We start from the raw sequence: 26,447 nt of genomic DNA, 5'->3' as shown, positions 1-26,447 counted from the left end.
GATGCTGTCGGGAGACGTTGAAACTAATCCTGGACCAATGACTAAGGCTCAAGAAGAAGCTTTTGCTGCTGCACTAGAGGCTATTGGGAAATTAGAAGAAGCGCACTCACACTTGCTTTCTCAACTAACTAGTGTCAAAGCCAGTATTACGGCAACAAGTTCCAAAAGCTAGAAAACGAGCAGGTAACACTACTCGCTCAATTAAAATTTCGAAACAAAAATAGGAGGCCGCTGAAGGTGAAATCAAGCTGCTGAACGCCAAGATCGCCGCGCTGGTCGATACTCCCGCATGCGAAAATTCGGCTGTTACAACAGCAGGCGCCCATATCATTCGCGGTGTATGTGATCGATTGGCCACAATTTCTTCACAGTGCGAGGACATTGAGAATAGAATGCGACGCTCAGTGGGCTCCTTCGGAGCAGAAAATTGTCGATTTTTGTGCCGAAAAACTCGACTTAAGCCTATCAAGCACGCACTTCGAAAGGGTGTATACATTAGGCAAGCACGCCGATAACAAAAAGAGACCGATCATAGCGAAATTGACCTTTTATAAGGATAAAGAACGCATCCTGTCAGCTGCAAGAAAGCTTAAGGGCTCCGGATTTTCCATACGAGAAGACTTCTGCCCAGCTACACGAGAAGCAAGAAGAAAAGTGATCGAATTTGCGAAGGCAAAAAAAAAGTATTTCAAGCTCAGCGTCGACAGAATGCGCATAGATGACACAACCTACGTGTACGACGGTGTCACTAGCACAGTAGTGCAGCTGAGCAGATAGCTGAAGCATAGCGCTCAAACCCATGACTGCCATCAGGTACCAGAACCTCGGATGACACCACCACTATCAATATCATTCACTAATATTCGAACCCTAGTGCGCAAGCTCAGTCAAGTCTCTTCTTTCCTAGATGATACAGGTTCTGACATGATCATCTTCACGGAAACATGGCTCCATCCTGACATTTCAGACATCGAAATAAGTCCCATACATACCAGGTATAACATTCACCGATGTGATCGCACTAATAAACGAGGTGGAGGCGTACTTATAGGCGTTAGGAAGACGGTGACACCTTATTTAATTGATTCCGACACTAACCTAGAAATTGTCTGGGTTGCGTGCATGAGTCGTTTTGAAAAGTTATTGCAAGGTTGCTGTTATCGTCCTCCTAACTCAAGTGTGTTGCTTGTTAGCGACCTGCGAAACAGCATAACTCACGCCGTTGGGCTTGTCCGGCTGAAAGTATGTTTCTCGTCGGTGAGTTTAATCTTCCCTCCATAAACTGGAAGCAGCTGTCATCGACCTGCTGCCTTCCCTCAGACTTCATTGGCTTACCATGGGATTTCAACCTGTCACAGATCGTAAGTCAACCCACTCGTGACACCAATATACTCGATCTAAAATTGACAACGGTCCTCAATACTGTTGAAAAAATAATATATTCAGATGGTTTCAATGACCACAAATTAATGCAATTAAACCTTAAAGTACCGTCCCGTTTTTCTGGTGCCACAACTAAGATAATTCGTGACTATAACAGAGGAAATTACAGTGTTAATAACGCAAAACTTGAAACATTTCTTGCTAGTGTATTACTTCCTTGTTTCAGTAACCGAACAGTTCAAGGTAACTGGGATTTGTTCGAAAACAAGCTAGTAACACTGGTTAGTCAGCATGTTCCGTTAATTAAAATAACAAATGATAAACGCAACCCGTGGTTCACTAAGTCACTTAACAAACTCAGAAATAGAAAGAAACGATTGTATGCGGCCGCAAAACGTGCGTCCACTTCAATATCTTGGAAAAAAATACACCGACTTCTTGAAAAGCTACTGCTCTAGAGTACGGGCTGCCCGAGATAAGTACTTTTCGCACGATTAGCCATCCCTGCTCACAACTAACACAACAAAATTTTGGGAATCAGTGTGTCTGGAGCGACAGGACAGCAACATCATTATGCATGATAACGACCACATTCTCATTCCAGACCATGACTTTCCAAACGCGTTCAATTCATTCCTTTCATCAGTATACACCATAGAAGACGACTCAAACGTGCCTGATGTAGCTGATCTTGACTACCCTTTTTTACAGCCCATCGACATTACTGTCGATGGCATCACGTCCATTACAAATAATCTGAAAGTGTCCACATCAGCAGGCGTTGACGACATAAACTCAAAGATACTAAAAAACACGATATCAGTCTCGAGTAAAATATTATCTCATATATTCCGACAATCGCTATCGACAGGAATTCTTCTCCAAGACTGGAAAATCGCGAAGGTCATTCCCATCTTTAAATCTGGTAATAAAAATTAACCACTAAACTACAGACCCATTTCACTTAATTCCATCTGCTGTAAGATGCTAGAGCATATAATCACCTCCCATATTTACAATCATTTAGAGAATAACTTTTTTCTTCACGAACCAACATGGATTTAGGAAGGGTTTATTGTGCGACACGCAACTATATGAGTTCGCGACTGAAATACATCTTAATCTTGACAAAAACTTGCAAACTGACTGCATGTTTTTAGATTTTTTCAAAAGCCTTTGATCACGTAGCTCACTGCCAACTAATTTCTAAACTATCTTCATTCTCCTTAGATTCACTAACGCAATCTTGGATTCGGAACTTCCTTATCAATCGGCAGCAGTTCACCGTGGTTAATAATTTTTTTCTCCCCGCTCTCTTACGTTTCCTTTGGTGTGCCACAGGACAGTGTCCTCGGTCCACTACTTTTTCCTGATATATATTAACGACTTACCAAATAACATTTCTTCTCATGTGCGGATCTTTGCTGACGATTGTATAGTTTACCGAGAAATTGCTAGTACTGATGACCACGTAAAACTTCCAAGTGATCTTGACCTTATTAGCAGTTGGTGTAGCACCTGGCTAATGTCGCTTAATCCAGATAAATGTAATGTCTTTCCCTCGCAAACATATCCTTTCAGACTTCTCATACTATATTAACAACACTCCTCTGCCTGTAGTTACTTCTTTCATATACCTAGGCCTAACCCTGACAGCAAACCTTTCCTGGACTACACATAACAACATCTGCGGAAATGCCTCCCGATCCTTGGGATAGTTACGCCGGAACCTCCGTAAGACACCGACAAATGTCCGCAAAATAGCCTATCTTACATTTGTTCGCCCTAAACTTCAATTTGCTTCTTCAATATGGCCCCCTCATTACATTTATTTAACCATTATGCTGGAATCAGTTCAGAATAGAGCCGCTCGATTCATTTCACAAAATTACAACTGGAACGAATGTATAACGCAAATTAAAAACAATCTATCAATTCTTTCTTTGAACACTCGTCGTAATGAAGCACTTCTATTGCTGTTTAACAAGTATGTTCACGGACCGAGGCCATCACCAATAGTCTTGCAAGTTTCTCCATTCACCTCACATAGATTGCATAATCGTCTTTCTTTCAAGCGCATCTACGGCAAAACAGACGCTTTTATCTCATCTGCGCTTCCACGTGTCATCCGCTTGTGGAACGACCTTGCCGATATCCTGGTAGCTGAAGCTAACAAAGAAAAATTCCGTCACGACATAAACATTCATTTCTTACTTGAAAAAAAAAGAAACATCTTGTCTGCGGTGCTTCTTGTATGCTTTTTTTTTCTTTTTATCTTAGAATTTTAGAGTTTGTGTACACTTGATTCTTCGTTGTGTTATTATTAACAAAGCATTATATAATTGTATGATTTTGTATAGTTGTTTGCTCTTTATACTGTCTAATATTTTGTTTCCCCTCACCCAATGCCCGTTCTTCGGGCTTGTAAGGTATTTTGAATAAATAAATAATAGCCGGAATTGCGCGAAGCTAGGACGGCCTCACCGAGGACGAGACTTTATAGTGCCAGCGCTCGTCGTCAGGGGCATCACATTCGCGCCACGGTATCAGGCGTAAAACTGGGACAATCGCGTATAAATATAAATTCACGGGAAAAAATTTGAGCAAAATAAATATTGAGAAAATTACAGATGCCAAGCTTGGAATAGTTCCTTCCCACACATACCTCGGAATAACCCTTTGTAGTGATTTAACCTGGGAAACGCGCATCATGAACATCATTTCATTTGCTAACAAAACACTCGGGTTTCTGAAACGCCATTTGCACCATGCCCCAAAAGTTGTAAAATTACCAGCCTATCAGTCTCTCGTCAGGGAGAAATTAGAATATGCATCCCCCATTTGGAACCTTCGTCAAGTATATCTCATCAATAAACTCGAATCGCTTCAAAATCGAGCTTCAAGATTGATACCCTCTAAAGACTCCTACGACGTTGGTATATCGGCACTGAAAACAGAATCCGGCTGATCGTTGCTTGCATATCGTCTCCGCATTGCTAGACTCTGTCGTTTTCACAAGTTCTTTTACAGCTCACTCTGCGAGGCACCATACATTCTCCGCCCGGCACGCATCTCCAGTCGCGCCGGTCAACCGCAACAAGTTGCGCGCCCGCGTACGCATCCCCCCCCCATAACTCTTTCGTCTTCATTCTTTTTTCGTTCAGCAACAAACTGGAACGGCTTTTCTGACGAAATCACAGTGATAATCTGTCCTACCACATTTTTAAAGACCGTAACAAATTATCTTACCCTGTAAAAAAACATGGCCTTCAATTTTCCACCCCTCATGTAATACCCCTTCAAATAAAATGGAATGAACTGAAGTTATTCGCAAATTGTGGAGATAAATAAATAGCCGATTTTTAACGTTACGTTCCTTCGAAAATGTTTTGCATGCAAAACAAAAATATTGCTACGGCATTAGCCGGGCGAGGAGAAGAAGAAGAAGACGTTAGCGTGTGCATGCGTGTGAAGCCTCGGGACGCCATCTTTACTTCACCATCAATCTCGGTCCTTAAATAAAGCCTGTTTAACTTTAACCGTAACAGTTTTGTGGTGGAGGTGCGGGGTACTTCGACCAAGACGACGGAGCTGCTGCAGCAAGTACCACGCCGGAGCCGACGCCTCGCACGACTGCCCCCAACACCACTTGAGATCCCGATGTCCCACAGCGGTGACCAACAACCTTCTCTGGCAGCTCCAGTGCGAACAACCGGCGCCTGGATGCATCAGATGGAGCCCCGCCCTTTCTCAGGAAAATTCGGCGAGGACGTGGAGGAATGGCTCACCCACTACAAGTGTGTGAGCAAGTACAACGGCTGGAACGCCACGGCTCAGCTCGACAATGTGGTTCTGTTCCTCACAGACACTGCGCTCGTGTGGTTCGAGAACCATGAAGATATCTTCACAACGTGGGACAGCTTCGTTACTCACCTTACCGAGTGCTTCGGCGATTCCGCCACGAAAAGGAAGCGGGCGGAGCAGACATTGCTTCAGCGTGCTCAAGTCCCAGGTGAGACCTGTACTACGTACATTGAGGCAATCCTGAAGCTTTGCAGAACGGTCAATCCTCGAATGTCCGAAGAGGACAAGGTTGGACACCTTCTCAAAGGCATAGCCGAGGATGTGTACAATTATTTAATCGGAAAGGAGAGTCTCGCCTCGGTCGCCGACCTCATCAAGCATTGCCGCACATTTCAGGCCTTGAAGCTGCGCCGTATCACGCCTAAGTTCGGCAGGTTGACAAATGTCACCACGGTGGCAAGCGTTGAAGACAATGACAACTACAGTTTTCAATGTGACCTTGCGGCAACTATAAGGCAAATTGTCCGCGAAGAACTTGAAAGACACACCAAAGGGGCGGATGTCGAACTCCTTGGCTGGGCTCCCAACCAACCTCAAGAACATGCATCTGCTGTGTCCGCATTGTCTGCCATGCCAGGCGTTGCAGGGTGTCGAGTCGATCAACTGCGACAGCACCGACGTACCTTTCCCGACGACGCGATGCACGATCAACGAACTCGTCGAGCTACCACCACGAATCGAAATTCGGAAGATCGCGTTTATTATTCTCAGCGTCCCAGGGTTGACCCCGAGGTTTACATCGTCGGTCGCGCATCGCCTGTGTGTTACAGCTGTGGCGCCTCAGGGCACATTGCTCGTTTTTGTCGCCGGCGCCGACAGACAACAAGATATGGCCCACCACCAACTTGGCCTAATTTTGAACGTGACAGTTATGACGACCGTTGGCCGACAGACCCTGATAGCGCAAACGCCACAGGCGCGCCACCCCGGAATACCTTCCATCAATATAGTAGAAGGAGTGGCTCGCCAGCTTCAGACCGCAGCCTGACGCCCCCAACCAGTCGCCAACGCCGTTCACCGTCACCACGGCGACGTGCTGCGTCACCACAGCCGTCGGGAAACTAGCCGGCGCGGCCGATGGAGGTAAGGTCACCGGACAGTCTGCGTCTCTGCGAAATACTCCTCTGCCTATTATGATGGTGAAGAACAAAGTGCGTGTGTTAATTGATAGTATACCTGCAACAGCATTAGTGGATACTGGTGCTACCGTTTCCGTCATGAGTGTGACTTTCAAGGAGAGGCTGGGTCGGAAAGTTATGTTCCCGTGGAATGATGGTGTGACGTTTCGTGGTGTCAGTGGAGAGTGCGTGTGCTGGGATCCAGACGAGGGTGATCTGATTTTCAGACGAATGCGGGGCTTGTCGTAAGATGCGGAGTGATTGATGAGAAATGCGACCTTTGATGTAGTTGTTGACTGCTGCGCGAGAATCGCTCACTATGGTGTGACAGGCTGGGTCAAGAGTGGCCAGGGCGATGGCCACTTCCTCGGCCGTCTCGGCATTTTTGGTAATGATGCTGGCAGCATGTCGGAGCAAGCCGCCTGCTGTGGTAACCGCCGCAAAGCGCCGTCCATCTTGGTACTCAGCTGCGTCGACGAAGGTGACGCCCGCGGTGTTGGCGTAAGCTTTGATGAGGGAAGTAGCTCGTGCCTTCCTGCGTTCTTTGTTGTAGTCTGGGTGCATGTTTCTCGGAATAGGGTCGGCGTGTATCCATTGCTGAATGTCGCGTGGTATTGGGTGTTTATCTCCATGTTGACGGTGGTAGGTTATATTAAGCTTGTTTAGAATGCTGCGGCCCGTTTCCGTGAGAGTAAGCCTCTCTAGTTGAGATCGACGTTGGGCCTCGATTAACTCGTCTAGCGTGTTGTGGATACCTAATTGTAGTAGAAGTTCCGTGCTGGTGTGGTTGGGTAGTCCTAAGGCCTGCTTATAGGCTCCTCTAATGATGATGTCCAGTTTAGACTTCTCAGCTTTGTACCAGTTGAGAAAGGGCTCAACATAAGTAATCTGACAGACGATAAAAGATTGGACAAGGCGGATGAGGCTGTCTTCCTTCATACCCCCTCGCCGGTTGGTCACTCGTTTCAGCAGTCTGGATGTATTGGCGGTCTGTCGAAGGATCTTTGAGATAGCCGTAGAGTTAGCTCCGTTGGCTTCTATGGTCATACCAAGAACGTGGATGCAAGGGACCACGGGTATAGGTCTGCCATCGCTCAGGTTGAGCTCTATTTCCTCGTATTGGCGTTTAGTTGTGGAGCCCCGCGGGGGGCGTCCACGGAGTGTGGGGCGGTATAGGAGAAGCTCCGACTTTTCAGGGGAACAGCGGAGTCCCGTGCCTTCAAGATAATTTTCTACGACGTCAATGGCGTCTTGTAGGGCAGTTTCGATTTGGCCGTCACTGCCCTTTGCAGCCCAGATTGTAATGTCATCGGCGTATATGGTGTGTTCAATGCCGTCGAGTTTTTGTAGTTCTTGGGCTAATCCAATCATAACCAGATTAAACAGTATTGGGGAAATGACAGAGCCTTGTGGTGTGCCCGTGCTGCCGAGGGAGAGTTCCTCCGATCGAATGTCTCCGACCGACAGGAAGGCCTTCCGATTGGATAGAAAGTCACTTACGTAGTTGTAAGTGCGTTCTCCAAGGTTGAGCAAGGAGATGCGCTGAAGGATGGTGGAGTGCCTTATATTATCGAAGGCGCGCTCGAGGTCGAGGCCCAAGATCGCCTTCGTGTGACGGGATTTGCCATCTAGGATCTGATGCTGAAGTTGGAGCATAGCGTCTTGGGTGGAAAGATGCTGTCGAAAGCCAATTATCGAGTGGGGATAAGCACATGTGTCTTCGAGGTGAGTGTTTACACGGGTTAGGAGTGCGTGCTCCATGACCTTGCCTACACATGAAGTTAGTGATATGGGCCGGAGATTGGCGAGGCTAGATGGCTTACCGGGTTTGGGGATGAGAATTACTTTGGCTGTTTTCCATGTCGGGGGAATGGATCCCTGGCGCCAGCAGGTGTTGATGTATTCGGTGAGTTGTTGCACCGAGGGGTCATCTAGATTTCTTAGTGTTTTATTCGTAACACCATCTGGGCCTGGCGCCGAACGGCTGTTCAGCTTATGTAGGGCAGCATGAATCTCTGCCAAGCTGAAATCTTCATCAAGGGCAGGGTTGGAGGTCCCTGTGTATGGGCCGTGAGGTTGAGTGGGCCCAGATGGGATGTACTTTTGACATAAGCTATTCTTAACGTGGTCCTGGCCATGCGTCTTGCTCTCTGTGAATAAAAGCTTGGCGAGGCGATCTTGTTGATATGAGCGGGTGGTGGTGCTGTCAATCAAATGTCTGAGGATTTTCCACGAGCGGGGTTGGTGGAGTTGCCCGTCTAGAGAGTGACATAGCTCTGTCCATTGCTGTCGACTTAGAACTCGGCAGTGTGCTTCAATTTCCTTGTTGAGAAGTGCGACCTTCCGTCTGAGTCTTCTATTGAGCCGTTGTCCCTTCCATCTAGAGAGGATGGATGATTTGGCCTCGATAAGGTGGGCGAGTCTACTGTCCATGCGCTCAGTCGGGGCGTCTGTTGTGATAATGCGGGTGGCCGATTTAGTATCAGACAGTAGATCACATGACCATGATTCTATGTCGCAGACAACGCCCATTGGCGCAACACCCAACACGACCTCGGGAGTGATCACTGATCACTGATCACTGCATCATCGAAATTACTCTCCCACACCTAACAGCCGTTATGGGAAGAACGAGGGACTTTACTTGGACGGACTGGGATGCGTTCCGTAAACGCCGTGTAACAGCAACGACGGACACTCCCATTACACCACCAGAAGTTTTATTTTTTTTATTTTTTCATAATGAACGGTCGATAACTATATGAGTATATTTACGGACTGAAATAATTACTGAATTGAGGGCGCGAATCTTTATAGAAAGTAGTCATTCTCTGTTGAAATACCCGACTCAGTTCCTGTAAGTGTTCTACGTCTCGCGTGATTATCTTTTTTTTTTATAGCCTCACAACAAAAACCGCGCGAAATTCGAAAATAGCCGCATGATTACGCGTCCCTGCGCCGCGACTCCAGCGGTCCACAGGCGTCATTCGGAAGAACTTACTCTTCCCAATGCCTTTGTTATCGCCCTCAATGGCGCTGCGCATGCGTTTACTTCGCGCCTCAAGTCGAAAAGGCAGCTCGCAGCTGTCGGCGAAGAACGGCCGACACCGATGCGTCGCCCCTTTCACGATGCCGCCGAGCCAGGCATTGAGCAGAGTAAGCTTTTCCGATGAACTCCTGGGACCGCTGGTGTCGCGGGGCGCGGACGCGTTATCGTGCGGTCATCTTCACATTTCGCGCGTTTTCTTTATGTCGAGGAAAAATAAATGAGCGAGACAAAGCACACTGAAAATTGAATCGAAATTCTTAAAACACAATTATTACTTTCCTATAAAAATTCTCGCTCTCAATGAAGTAATTAAAACGCTCGTTAAATAATCTCATGTAATTATCAAAACCTTAATTATGGCAAAAAAAACTCCTCGTGCACTACGTCACTGTTTACAGAACACCATTGGTTGCATTCTCGCATATTGTATGTATTATTTTTAGGAGCTTTGCTAACGTTAGCTGGAACACCCTCCACTATGAAAGCAGCACCTGGTTTCAAGGCGCCGCTCTCAAAAACGTATGGATCACTTGTCTGCTTGGTGGCCTGTTTAGGCGTTACCATTGTGTGGCAAACCAAGCAGCTCCACTGAAATGCCAAATCTCGTTGCGCTGCGGCAAGCCGCCCAAGTTTTGTAGACCAGCAACATCAGCGATGCGGGCGTCTGCAAAAGCAAAATAAAACGGCTTCTCAAGGCGCGCGAGAGCGAAACCGCGACAGCGCATCACTGGCAGTGAAGAGGTGCAAGAGCTTCCTACAATTCACAATGCTCATTTTGTGAAGAGGACGTCGTATTTCGCCATACGAATAGCTAAAAGAAAATGAGGAAGCCGTTAACGGAGGCACACAAATCATAGGGGGCAGTAAACACAAATCAGGCAGTAAAAATGCACCTCTGCATTTGGTTTCTTTCTTTCCTTTACACCTTCGTAGAGGCTCGCTCTGTTTTGCAAATCCTCGCAGCCGAGCCACGCACGCTTGCACACAGCTGTTGGTGTTCCCTCGGGCTGGAAGCGCGTGTGTACATCAGCCCGCGGTCACCGCCACTGCGGGACCCGCAGGCCTCGATAAGCGGCGCATGCGCCGTGCGGGGCTCGCGAATGTCGCAGGTGCAGCGACGCACGGCCCGCGCATCGCATCCAGCGCAGGTGCGCGCCGGCAGCCGCATGCGGGGTGCGCTCCAACTGTTCCTAATTGCGTGCAGCGCGGAATGCCGAGCAACCGACCAGCGTTGGGAGCGAAATGGGGCTTCACAAACTGTAACACTCCGCCAGCTGTGAACCTTTTCTCGTTTTCGGATTGATATCCGTTTCTATCTTATGTTGACTGCCGACGTGACTAAGTAAATCGTCACTTCAGCCTGCAACGCGACAGGTAGCCTGCCGGCAAGCCCTAATCTCGCCGTTGGAAGTTTCGCACTATTTCTCTTTCGCGCAGGGAGAGTAGCGCCTTGGCCGAGCTTCAATGGTGCGAACACCGCGCGCAGCTTCAAATGGCATGACGTGTATCCTTTCGCACATGCGCAGTGTCCGCAGCTGGTTGAGATTCAGCAGCCGTTTTCGGCAAAGGAAAACTCTGCCCAGGCAGCGAACACTTCGAGTTAGCGGCGCCGCTGATACGTCCCGCTCGCGTGTTTCCTGCGTGTCACTGGGACTTTTTGCAACAATAATGTGAACTGAGTGCCCTCGGCTGTCCGCAGAAGAGTAGATTGTTGTGCCGAGTAGCCGCTGGGTGAATTTTGCAAATTTTCGGTTGTTGTGCGTGCATCGATGCTGTCGCCTTTGCACGTTCTTCTTGAACACGGTGCAAGTGTGTCGAAATCTCCGCGAAGGTCCTGCAAGGAGCCACGATTGAGAACCTGTGATTGCACCTCCACTTATAAATCGCCGCACGTGAGAATCTCAAAATTCGGGATTGGCCACCGCGGAAAAGGGTGTCGGCAGCGGAGCGTGACTTCCACTCACCGCAGTGTTATAGAGCAACTCGGCTCAAACAAATGATATACTTTGTTTTGTTCTTGGACAACGAGGGAGCCGCTTCCGTTTGTCTGTTCTCTTTCTGTTCCTTTTGCGTCCAGCTTGCGCATTGACTTTGCCTTGAGGCTCAAATAGCAAGTAGAATGAACACGAGTACACAAGGATAGGAACAAGTGATTGGATTTACCTAATCTGGACCTCGCGAACAAAGGTGAGACCAGCATAATGAGCGATGGAACTTTCCGACAGTTCAATAATTATGCTTTTTTTTTGTCAATGAGCCTTTTCTATTTCACTTTTATTTAATGTTTTTTATTTGCGCGTCAATGCGTTTCACTCAACACTACATGCGTTTCGCACACGATATTTGCTATTTTGAAGGAACAGTTAATAATAATAGCAATGTTTTCCTGCTTTGTGAAACACATTTTACCTTTCGCTTACAACAGCAACATCTACCGCCTCCCCATTCTGAGCATGCTATAAAAACGGATTTTTAACTGCGAAGAGAAAGAGAAAAAAATGTCCATTAGAACTCTTCACAAGTGCAACTCTCATGCATCAAGTATTCAGTGGTGTTCTGTATGATGTCGCATACACTTTGTGCGACAAAAAAAAAAAGCTTTTTCTACTTATATATTCGTGCTTAGCAATATTTCGAAGGGCGAGCGTGGCAACCGTTGCAGCATGAAATCTATGTTCTCTCTCTTCGCTCGTGATTTTATTCAGGTCAGCATCACTAAGTCAAGTTACCAGGCCAGTTATACGAAAATAACAATGCCGAATCATTCACTTCATGTTACGCGTTTAGCTCTGGCATTCAACAGCTGCTAGCTCAGCTTTATTTTCTCCCTTTCCCTAGCATGCCTACGCGGAAATATAATCATGTGCACCACCCCATCAAAACATAGCTGCCTATTCATACTCTAGTCCATACGGACAACGCGGCGACAACTTAACAGAGTGAAGTTAAATAATGGGGCCCTATAATGACGGCAGGGATAACGGTGCGGTCTTTTGATCACTTACTGCGTCCTCTCGATAAGGTCTTATTTTCGTTGCCTCTTATCGACACCTCGCACCCAAGCAGACGACCGGGCCCAGCGGCAGCAGACGGACGGTCACCGCGCGAGTTCCGGAAGGCGTTGTTCTTCACTTCCGGTGCGGCGCGCGCATCCGGACCGGCTGCGACGGCGGCAGCGAGCGGCATCTGCACCGGCGCCTGCACAGCCGATAGGCGAGGGCAGGACCCGAGCTCTTGCCACGTCGTCTGAAAGGGTTCGCCCGCTGAGAGCCCCATCAACACCCTATAGGTGAGTCCATTTTGCCCATTTCGAAGTAAACGTGTTCCTTAGTTGCTGTTGTCAGAAATGCTGTTGGAATCCAGCGCGGTTGGTAAGATAAATGCGCATGCTCATTTTGAGCGGCTGTCTCCAAATGTTTCGAGACTACTGCCCTCACACAGTACTTGTATTGCGAACACCGCCATCATTGCCGGAAAGGGTTCGCAGCCATGTAAGCGACATTGCATGAACCGCCAGACAGGTTTGCTCTGGTCCCTTAGGTTACACGCAGCAAAAAAATGTCTGCCTCGTTGCTTGGTAAATTACCCTCGTCGTCCGTGCCGACGACAGTCACGTGATATGCCTGGTTGTTTGCCGTGTTTGAATCATTGTTGCGCAGTGATGCGAATTCCAAACAGCGTGTCTACATCGGCTATCACCTTTCGGCGGAAAGCATTCCTTGTAATAAATTTTTATTGAAATTCTATTTTTCATGAGAAACAGTGCTATCCTACGTCTTACATTTAGAACAACAAAAATGGCTGACTGGCGTGCACTTCTCATCCAGCCACATAGCAAACAATAAATAAATGGATAAACAAATAAAGAAATTGTATCATTATATAACCAGCATAAGCTTAAAATGAATGCACTTTACCCATGCTACATGAATTATATTTTTTACAAAAGAAGCCTTTGTAGGCAAATTAAAGTGAGCGGCCTATGTGTTTAGATTTGTAATGAAGAAAATGTTTGCGCCACCTAGTAAAGCTTTCAACTCAAGTGGATAGGACATGCAAGGCGACGCGCGGAGAATGGAATAACTGATCTTAGAGTTTCGATTAGTGGACTGCAGTCTCGTTACCATAGCCCGCCATGGAGTTCAGATTGTGTTCCTTTCTCTAATTTCATATTTGCATTTTCACGTAGCACGGTATAGTTTGTTTTGTTTTTTAGGTCTTATTAAACGGATCATCATATAAAAGCTCATTGGTGTTCCAGTGTAGTTTAGGGTATTTGCAAGCTGCACCTCTTGCAGATGCGAATTTTAAAGTCACGACGCTACGAAATCAATGAATGACTAGAAACAACTTTTGTTTCTTCAAGAGAATTTCCGCGAAACACTAAGAGGATAGAAGAAATCATTAGTGCACAAAAATTTTTGGTTTGCCATTTCAACCGGTACTGAGTTATAGTTTTCTGCGGAGCATATTAAGTTCAAGCTGCAAGCTTTTAAAACAACGAATTAAACAAGTATACGCGGATACCATTAACTGCGTGAAACGGTCCAGCCGAGGCTTTCATCGCTATTAGAGAGGAGCGCTGCTCTTCTACAGCGACCATTTGCAACAAGAACTAATTGCACGGCCAAGATGGGCGCATCAACACCGGGAAACGCCTCATTCAACGTAAATTGTGGCAATCCAACATGCAGGTGCCACGCATGTCAACTAATGCATAACGAGGGTAGCGTGATGACGACCGCACGGTGACACTAGAACGGCCACCACGGCATAACAGTGGCACGACTATGGCAGTACGCTGACAATTATACACGACTCTTCGATGGCCACGACATCATGACCACGAGAGAAGGGTGGCGACTGCATAACGACGGCACCTGCCGCGGCCGCTTGGTGACTTTGGTGTTGCGCTGCTAAGCACCAGGTCGTGGCATTGAATCCCGGCCACTGCGGCCACATTTCGATGGAGGCGACATGGAAGAGCACCCGTGTAATTAGATTTACGTGCACGTTCAAAAAACCCAGGTGGTCAAGAATTATTCCCGTGTGCCTCACCATGGCGTCCCTCTAAATCAGACCGTGTTTATGACACGTATAACTCCATAATTTAGGGACGAAGACGGCATCAAGACAACTGCATGATGGCAAAGGCATCACGACGATGGGAAAATGACGAAGGTGTGACGTCGATGGAGGGACGCGCAATACAACAGGCACATACAACACCCGAAAAGTGGATGGAAGGGGAACGGAAGCTTCACTTTAAGATTTGCAGAGTAGAGCCCGCAGTATTTTCTCGTATAAGGGAGCATCCAGTGGCATGATCAGCGAAGAATCCATTAGTGGTTGTATGTTTATGAGCTTTTTGCTTCGATGTTGAACAAAATAATGGAGAGAGACTTACACTGTTTACGTTGCTCGCCCCTGCAATAAGTCAGTCAGTCACGAGCAAAGAGGCATTTATTGAACGCTGCTTAACAACGTACGTTTGAAGTCTTCAAATGCTTTTTTATTACAACATAGGCATGTGTATTTCGACCAGGATGTTGCCTAATGCTAAGAATAAGGGCTAGAAAGGTAGACGCGATAAAAAAAGTGACGAATTTTCATGGGCAGATTCAGGCGACCTTGAGTCAATTAATCACCGCGGTTGCTTAGCGGCTATAGACTTCGGCTGCTAAGCACGAGGTCGCGGGATCGAATCCTGACCACGGAAATGCGAAAAGGCCCGTTTACTTGGAGTTAGGCTTACGTTAAAGAACCCCACGTTGTCAAAATTTCCGGTATCCCGCACTACGGCGAGCCTTATAATAGGATCGTGGTTTTTGCAGGTAAACCCCATATATTATTTTCTCTCGAAGTAAATTATTATCAAATTATATAATGAATGAAGCATTTTTACACCAATTTCCAGCGAAATAAGAGGCAGTTGCAAGCTCGGCGATGTGCATGTGCCCGCTATACTGTCGTGTCCTGAGCGATTCGAAATATCTGACACATGCAGTGCGACTTGACCAACTGTTCATGATTTGGACTGCTCCCACGAGCATCCCTATCAATGTCGCGTTTCGACACAAAGCCCATCGTTTTACCACTCTCACTTTGCCTTACTGTTAGATATGACATGTCTCTCCTCTTCTTTCGTATTGCTCGGTTGAGCCATGGACAGAAAAATGATCGGGTGCCTCGAATCTTGATTTCGGTATTCACTAGAATACACATGTACATGCACGTGAAACGGCTCTTCTTTGTTGTTTCGTCGTAACCATTAGTAACTGTATGAGTCTCAAAAAGCCATTAGTGTGAAAACTAAGCTCTCAAGACTGCTACTCCGGCCCCGTTATTGCCGCATGATCGAGCGGAGTCTTATCTCCCTATGCCTTTTATTTTTGATGCGCTTACCCTGCTGTTTAAATGCGTAAGCATTTTTATGCCTACCCAACGAGAATCCCGTTCGGCGATCACGAAAGATGAATGCAATGCTCCACACCCCCTAAACAATAGCTCGTATCTCCGTAAGCAATGGCTCATCACCCGTAAACAAGCAAGAAATGCAATGGCTCAGTAAAGGCTACAAGCACTCGGAAAAGTGAAGCGAATAGTACATACATTCATTAAAATCACTAATGCAACCCAGAGAGCAGCATAGGCTTCAATACAGAGCAGCCTCAAATCAAGCATTTGAACCATCAATAAAGCGATCGCATCCCCCTCAGCAAATGCAGTGGTTGTATGCAACAGCTTCGCTAGACATCCAGGTTGATAAGGACCGATAAGAGTTGATAAGGGTCGGATCATGTTCGATTACTTTGATAACGACCGATAAGGATTGATAAGGATTTAAACTGGTTCGATGAAGTTTCATAACACTGATAATCGCACCCTTGCTGCGTGGAGATGAACAAGTAGCACAATGATTTCACATACTTAGGCAACTCCTATTGGAGTTTCATTGTCAAATTTTTCTTCCACATTTCATGGTTTTGGCTTTACTGTGGCTACTTTCCAGTGTAGGTCTTTCGGCTATAAAATTGTGGTCGCATTGATGGACCGAGCATCCTATCGCACTTGGAATGTTCGAGTTCACTATGTTTTTTTTTTTTCAATACAGTTCCTTATTTCATTCACCTAGAACTCGACTTCTCTATCTTAAACTCCCATTTCCAATACTCTGATGTTTAGCGCGTGTCCCACGTTTATGGTCACTTACGTAAAGTTGACGAAGAGCTTTGTAGCAAGGGTTGAAAGTTTACAATGCGCTTTTGTGTAGGAATGGTACAACGACATTGGCGTTGAGCTATTAGGCGCGCACAGATTGTGATGGTGTGGTGCCCCACATGACATCCCGTTACCATGTAGCCTGTTACCCTTGTCATCGAGGGCCACGACATGTGTGCAGATATTATTGACCTTGCCTGGCGGTGTGCAGGAGATGAGACGCTGGCCGACCTTGCTTGGTTGCAGTCTGTGGGGCGGGGTCTCGACGAGAATGGAAGTACATATTTGAGATACGTGTTTCGCTAATGCGAAATCGAATATAATCTACAAGTGAAGTAGCATGCGCGCCACCCTGCATGCGAGACTTGGTATAAAAAATGGTTTGTTTTGAAGGCCATAGCCCGCACTGCATGAGATCTTGCGTAGCGTAAGCAGTGTCTGTGAGATGGTGGCAAGCTGATATGAACTTAAAAGGGAAGTATATTTTCCTGTATTGAGACTGTCACCGTATACTCACGCAAGAAAGTGCAAAGAATGGTTTACACTTTATATGAGCACTTGAATATCGCATGTAGTGTTCTCGGTTTGTAGTGGAAGCACAAGTCACAACAAAAAGTTATTTGTAATAGATCAAACTTATTTAGATGGAAATTTTAAAGGCAACGTTGGCTGTTGTCAAATTGAAGCCGATTTGGCATGTGTCAAGGACAGCCAAGGTCCTAATGTAGTGAATGTCAAACGAATAGCTTATTTGCCATCATGGCAAACAGGGCATTGTCGCTTCTATAGCATGCTTCTGGAATCATCGGTTATGTCTCGTGCATAGGTTCTAACGTTGTTTTCGAGCAAGCACTTCAATAAAGACCACATTGCTCTATACATGGCACCACATGCATGTACATCACCTGGTACCAAATACACCGCTCTATACGCTTGAAATCATTTTATGAATACCCCTTAGAATGTGACTCGATATGGAAGGTTACCTGAAAAATTGTAAACGTGTCCCAGACATACAATAGACCAACAACGATGAAAAATCGATAACCAGAATTGGAAACCTAGTAGTAAATGTGGTCGCATTGCCAAATAATTCCCAATGCCAGGGAATAGGTATTGAAAAATAGGCTAAATAAGTATTGAAAGGCGTCAGAGAGGGTGACATTGAAACGATGACTTGTATGTGGAGACACCATGAGCTGTTGCGACAGAAGGCATTTCGTGCTCAACACTTTTCTGTCCCCGCTATTTCCTCTGTTCATCCTCATCATCATCATCGTCGTCATCATCATCATCATCATCCTGATTACGCCCACTGCAGGGCAAAGGCCTCTCCCATACTTCTCCAACTACCCCGGCCATGTACTAATTGTGGCCATGTTGTCCCTGCAAACTTCTTAATCTCATCCGCCCACCTAATCTTCTGCCGCCCTCTGCTACGCTTCCCTTCCCTTGGAATCCAGTCCGTAGCCCTTAATGACCATCGGTTATCTTCCCTCCTTATTACATGTCCAGCCCATGCCCATTTCTTTTTCTTGATTTCAACTAAGATATCAGTAACTCGCGTTTGTTCTCTCACCCAATCTGCTCTTTTCTTATCCCTTAACGTTACACCTATCAATCTTCTTTCCATAGCTCGTTGCGTCGTCCTCAATTTAAGTAGAACCCTTTTCCTAAGCCTCCAGGTTTCTGCCCCGTAAGTGAGTACTGGTAAGACACAGCTGTTATATACTTTTCTCTTGAGGGATAATGGCAACCTGCTGTTTATGATCTGAGAATGCCTGCCAAACGCACCCCAGGCCATTCTTATTCTTCTTATTACTTCCGTCTCATGATCCGGTTCCGCTGTCACTACCTGCCCTAAGTAGATGTATTCCCTTACCACATCCAGTGCCTCGATACCTATCGTAAACTGCTGTTCTCTTCTGAGACTGCTAAATTTATCTTTAGACACACCCTCCTGCTTTGCCTCTCCCGGTCAGTGAGCATGAATTGCAATTGGTCCCGTGAGTTACTAAGCAAGGCATTATCATCAGCGAACCGCAAGTTACTACGGTATTCTCCATTAACTCTTATCCCCAATTCTTCCCAATCCAGGTCTCTGAATACCTCCTGTAAACACGCTGTGAATTGCATTAGGGAGATCGTATCTCCCTGCCTGACGCGTTTCTTTATCGGGATTCTGTTGCTTTCTTCACGGAGGACTACGGTGGCTGTGGAGCCGCTATAGATACAGTTCAGTACTTTTACATACGGCTCGTCTACACCCTGACTCCATAATGCCTCCATGACTGCTGAGCTTTCCACTGAATCAAACGCTTTCTCTTAATCAATGAAAGCTATATATAAGGGTTGGTTATATTCCGCTCATTTCTCTATCACCTGATTAATAGTGTAAATACGGTCTATGTTGAGTAGTCTTTACGGAATGGTGCCTGGTGCTTTGGTTGACGGAAGTCTAAGGTGTGCCTCCGTTCATTGTAGACCAGGTTACAGGCGCTCACCTAGCAATGATATTGTTTCGTTACTCATGTGCCATAATTGTGACTTTGTGAAGCTGAAGTATCGCAGCCTATTTCAACTTTTGCTTTCAGTATTCATTGAATTATAGTATTCGCCTTGCTTAGCGTGTTGGAGTTTAGCATTCATTGCCCAACGTCTTCCCTTCAAGATGAATATTCCAAAATTTGACTGTCGCCTTCAGGTTGGGAGCGAAGAAAGTTAACGTGCTGAACTTCATTGTTCATTTCTGCTCAAAGGTGCCAGTTTTCGCAATTATTGTTTCCTCTTCTAGCGATTGTGGCTGCTCAAATGCTGACACCATTCACAACATGTTTTATAGGCCTTGTAACCTTATAAATATTTGGTGATGATAACAAAACATTGACTGGGACTGCCTAAAACAGTCAGTTTCCACAAGGATGGTAAAAAAAATTCACGCGCATGCTTCGCTATATCGTTTCCATCAAGTATTGTTCCGGGCATTTTACATGCCTTGGCGATAAACGTAATGAGGAAAATAATATTCCAGAATTTTATTTCCAAGTTTTATTCACTGACCCTTTCTCTGCCACCGCTATCAAGGGGGTTGCAATGTGGGCTTGTTGGTAATGCATCTTCAAAGGGAGTATGGTAGCGCGATTCAAAGAAGGGACAAGAGAAGACACAAAGGGACACACACCTTCTCCATCGAAGAACTGGAGGCCGCACTTGCTGGGTGCAGGCGATCTTCGTCACCAGGACACGATGGCATCACGTACTCTGCGCTTGCAAACCTTGGTCAAGAGGCCAGAGATGCCCTTCTTGGCCTATACAACGCATCATGGCGTGACGGCCTGGTCCCTACAACGTGGAAATCCAGTCGACTTGTTCCTCTCCTCAAGGCTGGCAAATCCCCGTTGGAATTGTCATCTTACCGACCAACAGCACTGGCCAGCTGTGTCGGCAAGGTAATGGAGAGAATGAACCTTACACGGTTATAATGGTACTTGGAACTTTACAACATCTATCCAGAGGTAATAGCTGGTTTTCGACATGGCCGCTCGTCAATAGATAGCGTTATCGACCTGGTAACATACGTACAACACCAGAAACATCTGAAACAAATCACTGTGGTCCTATTCCTTGATGTTAAAGGTGCGTACGACAATGTAGATCATCATGCAATTCTGGACGCCTTAGAAGCTGTAGGGATTGGTGGACGCACCTTTTGCTGGATATGCAACTATTTGAATGGAAGATCTTTCTATATTTTGACTGAAGATGGACCAACGCCATCTAGCTATACCAGTCGTGGTGTACCACAAGGCGAAGTACTCAGCCCTACCCTTTTCAACCTGGTGCTCGTTGGTCTCGCTGATTCGTTACCGCAAACCGTAGAACTCTCCGTATATGCAGACGACATTTGCATATGGGCTTCAGGCGTGACACGTGTGCAAGTTCGCGCACGACTTCAGAAAGCCTCAACGGCTGTGTCAAGATACCTAAGAAGACAAGGTCTGGAGCTTTCCGCTGAGAAATGTGCACTCGTTGCTTTTACTCGCAAATCGATGGCCCCGTCTGCTTTGCGGATTATTGACCAAATTATACAATATAGACGAAAGCACCGATTTCTTGGCGTCATGATTGATAGAGACTTGTCTTGGAGCCCTCACATCTCGTACATTACAAAGCGTTTGGCCGCCATTGTGGACCTTCTTGCGTTTCTAGGCGGCAAGTCCTGGGGCGCAACAGTACCGTCAATGTTGCAACTATATAAAGCACTGTTTTTGGGCTTCCTGCGGTACAGCTTACCTGTAATAGGAAATACTTGCACCACGAATATTCGCAAACTCCAGAGCGTGCAAGCCCAAGCACTCAGGACTTGTCTTGGTTTTCCCAAAACTACGTCATCGATTGCAACAGTGGCCATAGCCAGAGACGCTCCTTTGACAGTATACATTGATACAGATGTCCTGAGAGCGCACATCCGACACCTGACTCGGATTCCCTCACACCATCTTGCTTGCTTGCCAGCAAAAAGGCCACTTTCAACTTTTGCTAAAACTATTGTAAGCCATCAGTCGTACTTGCCATCAGAATTTACGCCCGCTACACGATTGTCAGATCCATTGTGGAGTCTGCACCGGCCGCAAGTTCAAATGACAATTCCAGGAATCAGAAAGAAAGCTGGAGCGCCATTGCAAGCTTTGAAACAACCAACTTTGGAGCACATTCACAACGTGCACAGATTCCGGCAACATGTATACACAGATGGCTCAGTAAAACTCAACAGCTCTGCTGCTGCAGTCATATTCCCGGCACAATCTGAGGAAATCAAATTAAGAACTTCATGTGTGACCACATCGACGGGTGCAGAACTCGCGGCGCTCCGTGCTGCACTTGATTTCATTAAGCAGAAGCCACCGCAATAATGGACTTTAGTGACTCCAAGGCAGCCCTTCAGTGCATACGAAGCCCAATGCGTCAAGGACCCAATGAACAACTGGTCTCAAAAATTCGGCACATATATCATCAAAGCTATGACAAGGGACACAACATAATCTTTCAGTGGCTTCCAGGGCATTGTAACATCAGCGGGAATGACCACGCAGACGAAGCCGCCCGATCTGCACATGAAAGTGGTCAACGAGTATTCATTCCGCTTTCGCGAACAGACGCTGCGGCTGAGCTGCGATTGATGTCCCGTGAGTGTACTTTGCCCCTGTGGGACTCAAATGTTTTCACAATGTGTCGGTTGCGTTCGTTATCTCCGGACATACGGATGCACCTCCCGCCTAGATTACCACGACGTGAACAGACCATGCTATACCGTCTGTGGCTAGGCGTTGCCTTTACAAACGCCTATGCTTTCCTCATAGGAATGGCCAACAGCCCCACGTGCGACACATGTAACATCGACGAGACGCTCGCACACATTATCTGTGTCTGCCCGCGATACAGTGCTGAGAGACAAGTGATGTGCAGAGTACTGGACCAGTTGGACAATCGTCCACTTTCAGAACTAAAAGCTTTAGGCCAATGCTCCGAAAGATCATCCGCGTTGAAGGCCTTACTCGCGCTAGTAAGGTTCTTGCGGTCTACGGGGCTTCACGACAGACTCTAAGAATGCCGCCCCCTACCGCTCTGTAGTGTACGAGCTTAGTTCGTGCTTGTCTCCCTTTCTTTCTATCTCACCCTTCTACTCTGTTTCTCTTTTTATCCCTCTTAACCCTTCCCCCTGCGCAGGGTAGCCAACCGGAACTACCTCTGGTTAACCTCCCTGCCTTTCTCTGCATTATTTTCTCTCTCTCTCTCTCTCTCTAAGTGTACAAATTTCACCGGCATTGCTAAAAGCACTTCAATAGCTTTCGTTTTATTTCCGACAGCCTCTGTTAGCCCCACAAATCGGGCATCAGATTTCTGCCCGCGGATTTATTATTAGGAAATAAAACTGCCGAGTAACGAAGCCCTTATGGAAAAATAACATCAGCATGAGCTTGTTTGACGCAATAGTTCTGCGGAAGCCCGCAAGGTGGAGAGAAGTAATTATTAAAGGGAATAAAGGCAAATAATTAAAAGGTTCCCTTTACGAACCCGTTACGAAGCTCGCCATTTACGAAGCTCGCCATTGTTGTAATATAGGCCTGTGAAAATATCGTACACCTACAAAATGGCACAAGGACAAAGCTTCTATAGCTGAAAACTTGTCCGATCTTCTGTTGTTCTAATCGCCTGACAACTAATATACATAACTGGCGAGCAAATCATCGGGCGGTGACGCACAGTGTTGTTTGAACCACCCAGTCACACGCTCTCCTCGTTTATGGAAGGTAACTTTTGTTTGCTTTAAACAAAATAGCATTGCCTACCTTGATAGGTTTTTCTTATCCAATAGGCTGACAACAGGCGAGAAGCACGCAGGAGTGGATAGGATTTTGTTGGGGGCGCAGCTCGTGCACTGAAAGGAGGTAACCGGATGAACAAGAATGTGCAGGCGCCTGCAATTGACCCGCTACCTATTAATTATTCTGCGGTGGCTGGTCGAACATTGTGAGTACATGCAACGGAAGAGCGAAACATCTGCTAAAACGGATAATCAGCGCACCAGAGCTAGTAGAGCGATGTCGTATACGAGCCGAAATGGCTCGACTACGTTACACGGCTACGCAAATAGTTTTAGTATGGGCCAATAAATTCATTCTTCCCTGCCACTCCGAGTAGCCAATGAAAGAGCGATCGCTGGGAAGTCTTCTACACCTTCGGGAACGGGCCGTTTTCGTCTATTCCGAAAGAAGCTGTTATTTTTGGCATAATGCATCTTTAATGTGTCTACGTCACATTGACGTGGTGAGCTTTCACGGTTATGTGACACCGCGTCACAGAGAGGCGAAGTGGGCGCAACTCGAAAACAATTTGACCAATCGGCGAAGGCTATTACTTAGGGAGCTGTAAAATTGTAAAGAGAAATCTAACTTTTTTTTGTCTAATTGTGCGTAACCAGGGTATACACGTCGTGTGGGATGGGTAGGTTTGGCGGTTTTCGTGAGATTCAGTGACAGGCAGGCAAAATGGGGGTGGCCCAAAATATTTTCACTAATCTTGGAGGATTGATCGCAGAAATGGAATAGAAACGGTTTTGAATAGCTTTATGTTATAACATCGCAGAAGATGACACATCAAAGAGAAAGCACACGCCCAAACAGATCGTCATGAATCTTTTCTTGCCTAAACACAAGCTGTTGGCGTTGTCACAGTATCTTCGTCAAATTGCGTTATTCATCTGCCCAAAGTGATAGCTAGGGTGCCATTGAACGCGCCAACAGTTAAGGAGACCAACAGACGCTCTCCACGTTGCAGAAACACACAAACGCTCCACAGCATAGATGTTACCAGGCCGGATAGATTAAAGGTATTGATATAGAGCAACAAACATTCGATACTCATTAAGAAAAACCGCATGACACTGACAATGTTAAACTGCATGAGTGCACAAAAGCGAGTTATGCGGATATGTGACATCTACCTGGTAAAAGATTTAAGCAAACTGACATAAACTGTTTGACAGTGCACTAACATACCGTAAAAGCCGAAATATTGGTCGAACAATTCCATCGCCCTGCCTGCCATGAAACAAGAAAGTTAAAGTTGCCGCTCTTATTTAGCAGTCTTTGCCAGATTTTCAGTCATTGTCTGGTGAGCTGTGGAGTGCACGTTAGCAAATGCATAGTTCCAGCCGTATTCACATCCGATCGCACTGTAACCACGTTTAAACATGATGTTGGTTCCCATCGCCATTTCTGTGTTATATGGTCGGTGTGGCTTGCTTGTTCTGCGCTTCCTGTCATTCAACTTGAGGAGCGAAATGGGTCGGCGTTTTTCAGCGGCTTTTAAATTAAACGATCCGCAGTGCGAGCAAGTGAGCTGCTACATGGCTGCTCGACACCAGTTCGACGTTTAAAAAAAAAGTGTTTTATGAGCAGTACCCTTGAAGGAACTGATTACCACGCTCTGCGGGAAGCGGAGAGCGAGAAGCAGTCATCATCCGGTGAAAGTGGAGTTAACTCCGATCATTGAGGCCTGTGCCTTTCGTATGCGCTATTTCCAAACGAAAACAACCACATTGACTTGATACTGAAAGGCGAACGAGCGATGCAGCAAATAAAATTGAATATTTTGGCACTTTCTTGCGAATAAGCCTTCCCGCCTTTTCCCCTTCATGGTCAGAGCTGACCTATATTCCGGTTTATGCAGTATATACCTTTCTTAAGGGTACCATGCTCTTATAATCAGTTGCCCTTTACTACTTCATAGTGGCTTTTCTATGCGATCCGTAAAAATTATTTCCTGTTCCACAGACTGCCTTCTTAGGGTTAAAAACTCTGTGGCTACTTGCCCAAGATAAACGGAATCCTTCGCAGCTTCACTAGGCTGACAAGCGATTACAAACCGTTCTTTGTTCGCAAAGCTCTTCAGGTGGCGAGAGGGAGAGGGACGGTAGCTTTGCCTAAAGAATAACCAAGCGTCCATCCTTTAGTGATGATTGGCAACTTTAATGCTTTCAGAAATGTACAGCAACGCTAATACGGTGAGTGGGTAATAGTAGATGTGTTTTAAGTTAGGAATATTGCGAAAGACGCCACATCCCCAATGACAAAAGTTGGCGTCAAATTTCAATAAAGAACAGCACATAGCCAGTCTCCCATTTCCATTGAGCGAAGTTGGCGTGTAAGAAGGTGAGAGAGAGAGAGAGAAACAACTTTATTGAGCCGAGCTAGACATCTTCTTAGACGCCGTCAATGGAAATGGTTCCCTCTTCACGGGACCCATATGCTTCCCTAGCCGCCTGGCCCCTGGAGATCAGGGCGAGCTGGTCTTCCAGGGCGGTAATGGTTAGCAAGGTCTCCTATCGCTCGGTAAGGGTGGATGAGGGATGGGGTAGGGTAGTGGGACAGGTAAGAGGCGGGGGGATTGCTTTGATGAAATCGCATACTCCAATGGTGTGTTGGAGCGTGCCTAACTGAGTTTTGCAGAAGTTACAATCCTCCTCGTACCTTTCCGGGTACATCTTGTTTTGAAGGTAAAGGTGCGGGAAGGATCCTGCCTGTATCTGCCTGTAGACCACTTGCTGTTCTCTGCTAAGCGATTTGTGAGGATCGGGGTAACGGCGCCTCTCCGTCTTATAATGGTTCGTAATGTTTATATCATCGGCACATACCCAGTGGGGTGTCTATCTATCTAGTTAGTGAAGTGGCCTGCAACAGTTTCATTGTAGGGCACCACATACCCATTGTTCCATAACCAGTGTTACAGATTCAGTGACCCCCGTCTGACCAACGACTGCGTTTTTTTAAACCGATTGCGTCTTGCAGAACAGCCCGATGCTCTACGCAATTGACCACGGTTTATAAAGCGATGCAAGTTCTCGAGAAACTCGTTAAGTGCGGCAACACATACATCGATAGTTACAGAGAAGCAGACCACACACATGCTAAAATTCCGAAAGAATGGTAATAGCAATAGAAATACATATGAAGTGAGCACTCCTGTAGTGTTTACGGGGGTGGCAGAAATTAGGATCTTCTGTATTGTTCCTCAGCAGGTATTTCAGGAAACTATCACAAATAGCTGTTCGGTAGTTATCAGCTATTGAAAGCAACTCTATTTTTCTGCAAAGTTGTTACTGCTTCTGAGGAACCAGGCGACTCATGCCAGTTACATGAACGAGGACGAAGTGCTTCGGACGACAATTCCTCTCCCCCTACCCCATTCTAATATAAACTCGATATCAACAACACGAAGCCAATTATATTAGCGACAACATGGTGTCGGGT

The 26,447-nt window shown here is 46.3% G+C and overlaps 1 protein-coding gene and 1 long non-coding RNA gene across 2 annotated transcripts in view; one reads left to right on the top strand and one right to left on the bottom strand.

Annotated features, from left to right (window-relative positions):
* Positions 1 to 12,513, bottom strand: part of LOC135916755 (uncharacterized) — a 218,629-nt gene extending 206,116 nt beyond the window's left edge. Inside the window, exons 1-2 of the long non-coding RNA XR_011507472.1 lie at positions 12,420 to 12,513; positions 9,976 to 10,078 (exon numbers count right to left, since the gene is read on the bottom strand). This is a non-coding gene — a long non-coding RNA (uncharacterized lncRNA). The remainder of the gene's footprint in view (positions 1 to 9,975; positions 10,079 to 12,419) is intronic.
* A 51-nt stretch (positions 12,514 to 12,564) lies between these two features.
* The window catches only part of LOC135916754 (uncharacterized), a 50,889-nt gene continuing 37,006 nt past the window's right edge, over positions 12,565 to 26,447 (top strand). The window contains exon 1 of the mRNA XM_065450203.2: positions 12,565 to 12,703. The gene's annotated coding sequence lies outside the window, so the exon portion shown is untranslated. The remainder of the gene's footprint in view (positions 12,704 to 26,447) is intronic.

Source organism: Dermacentor albipictus, chromosome 7 (assembly GCF_038994185.2).
Source record: "Dermacentor albipictus isolate Rhodes 1998 colony chromosome 7, USDA_Dalb.pri_finalv2, whole genome shotgun sequence".
Taxonomy (NCBI): Eukaryota; Metazoa; Arthropoda; class Arachnida; order Ixodida; family Ixodidae; genus Dermacentor; species Dermacentor albipictus.
The sequence above is the reverse complement of the archived record's forward strand: the minus strand, read 5'-3'. Positions and strand labels throughout refer to the sequence as shown.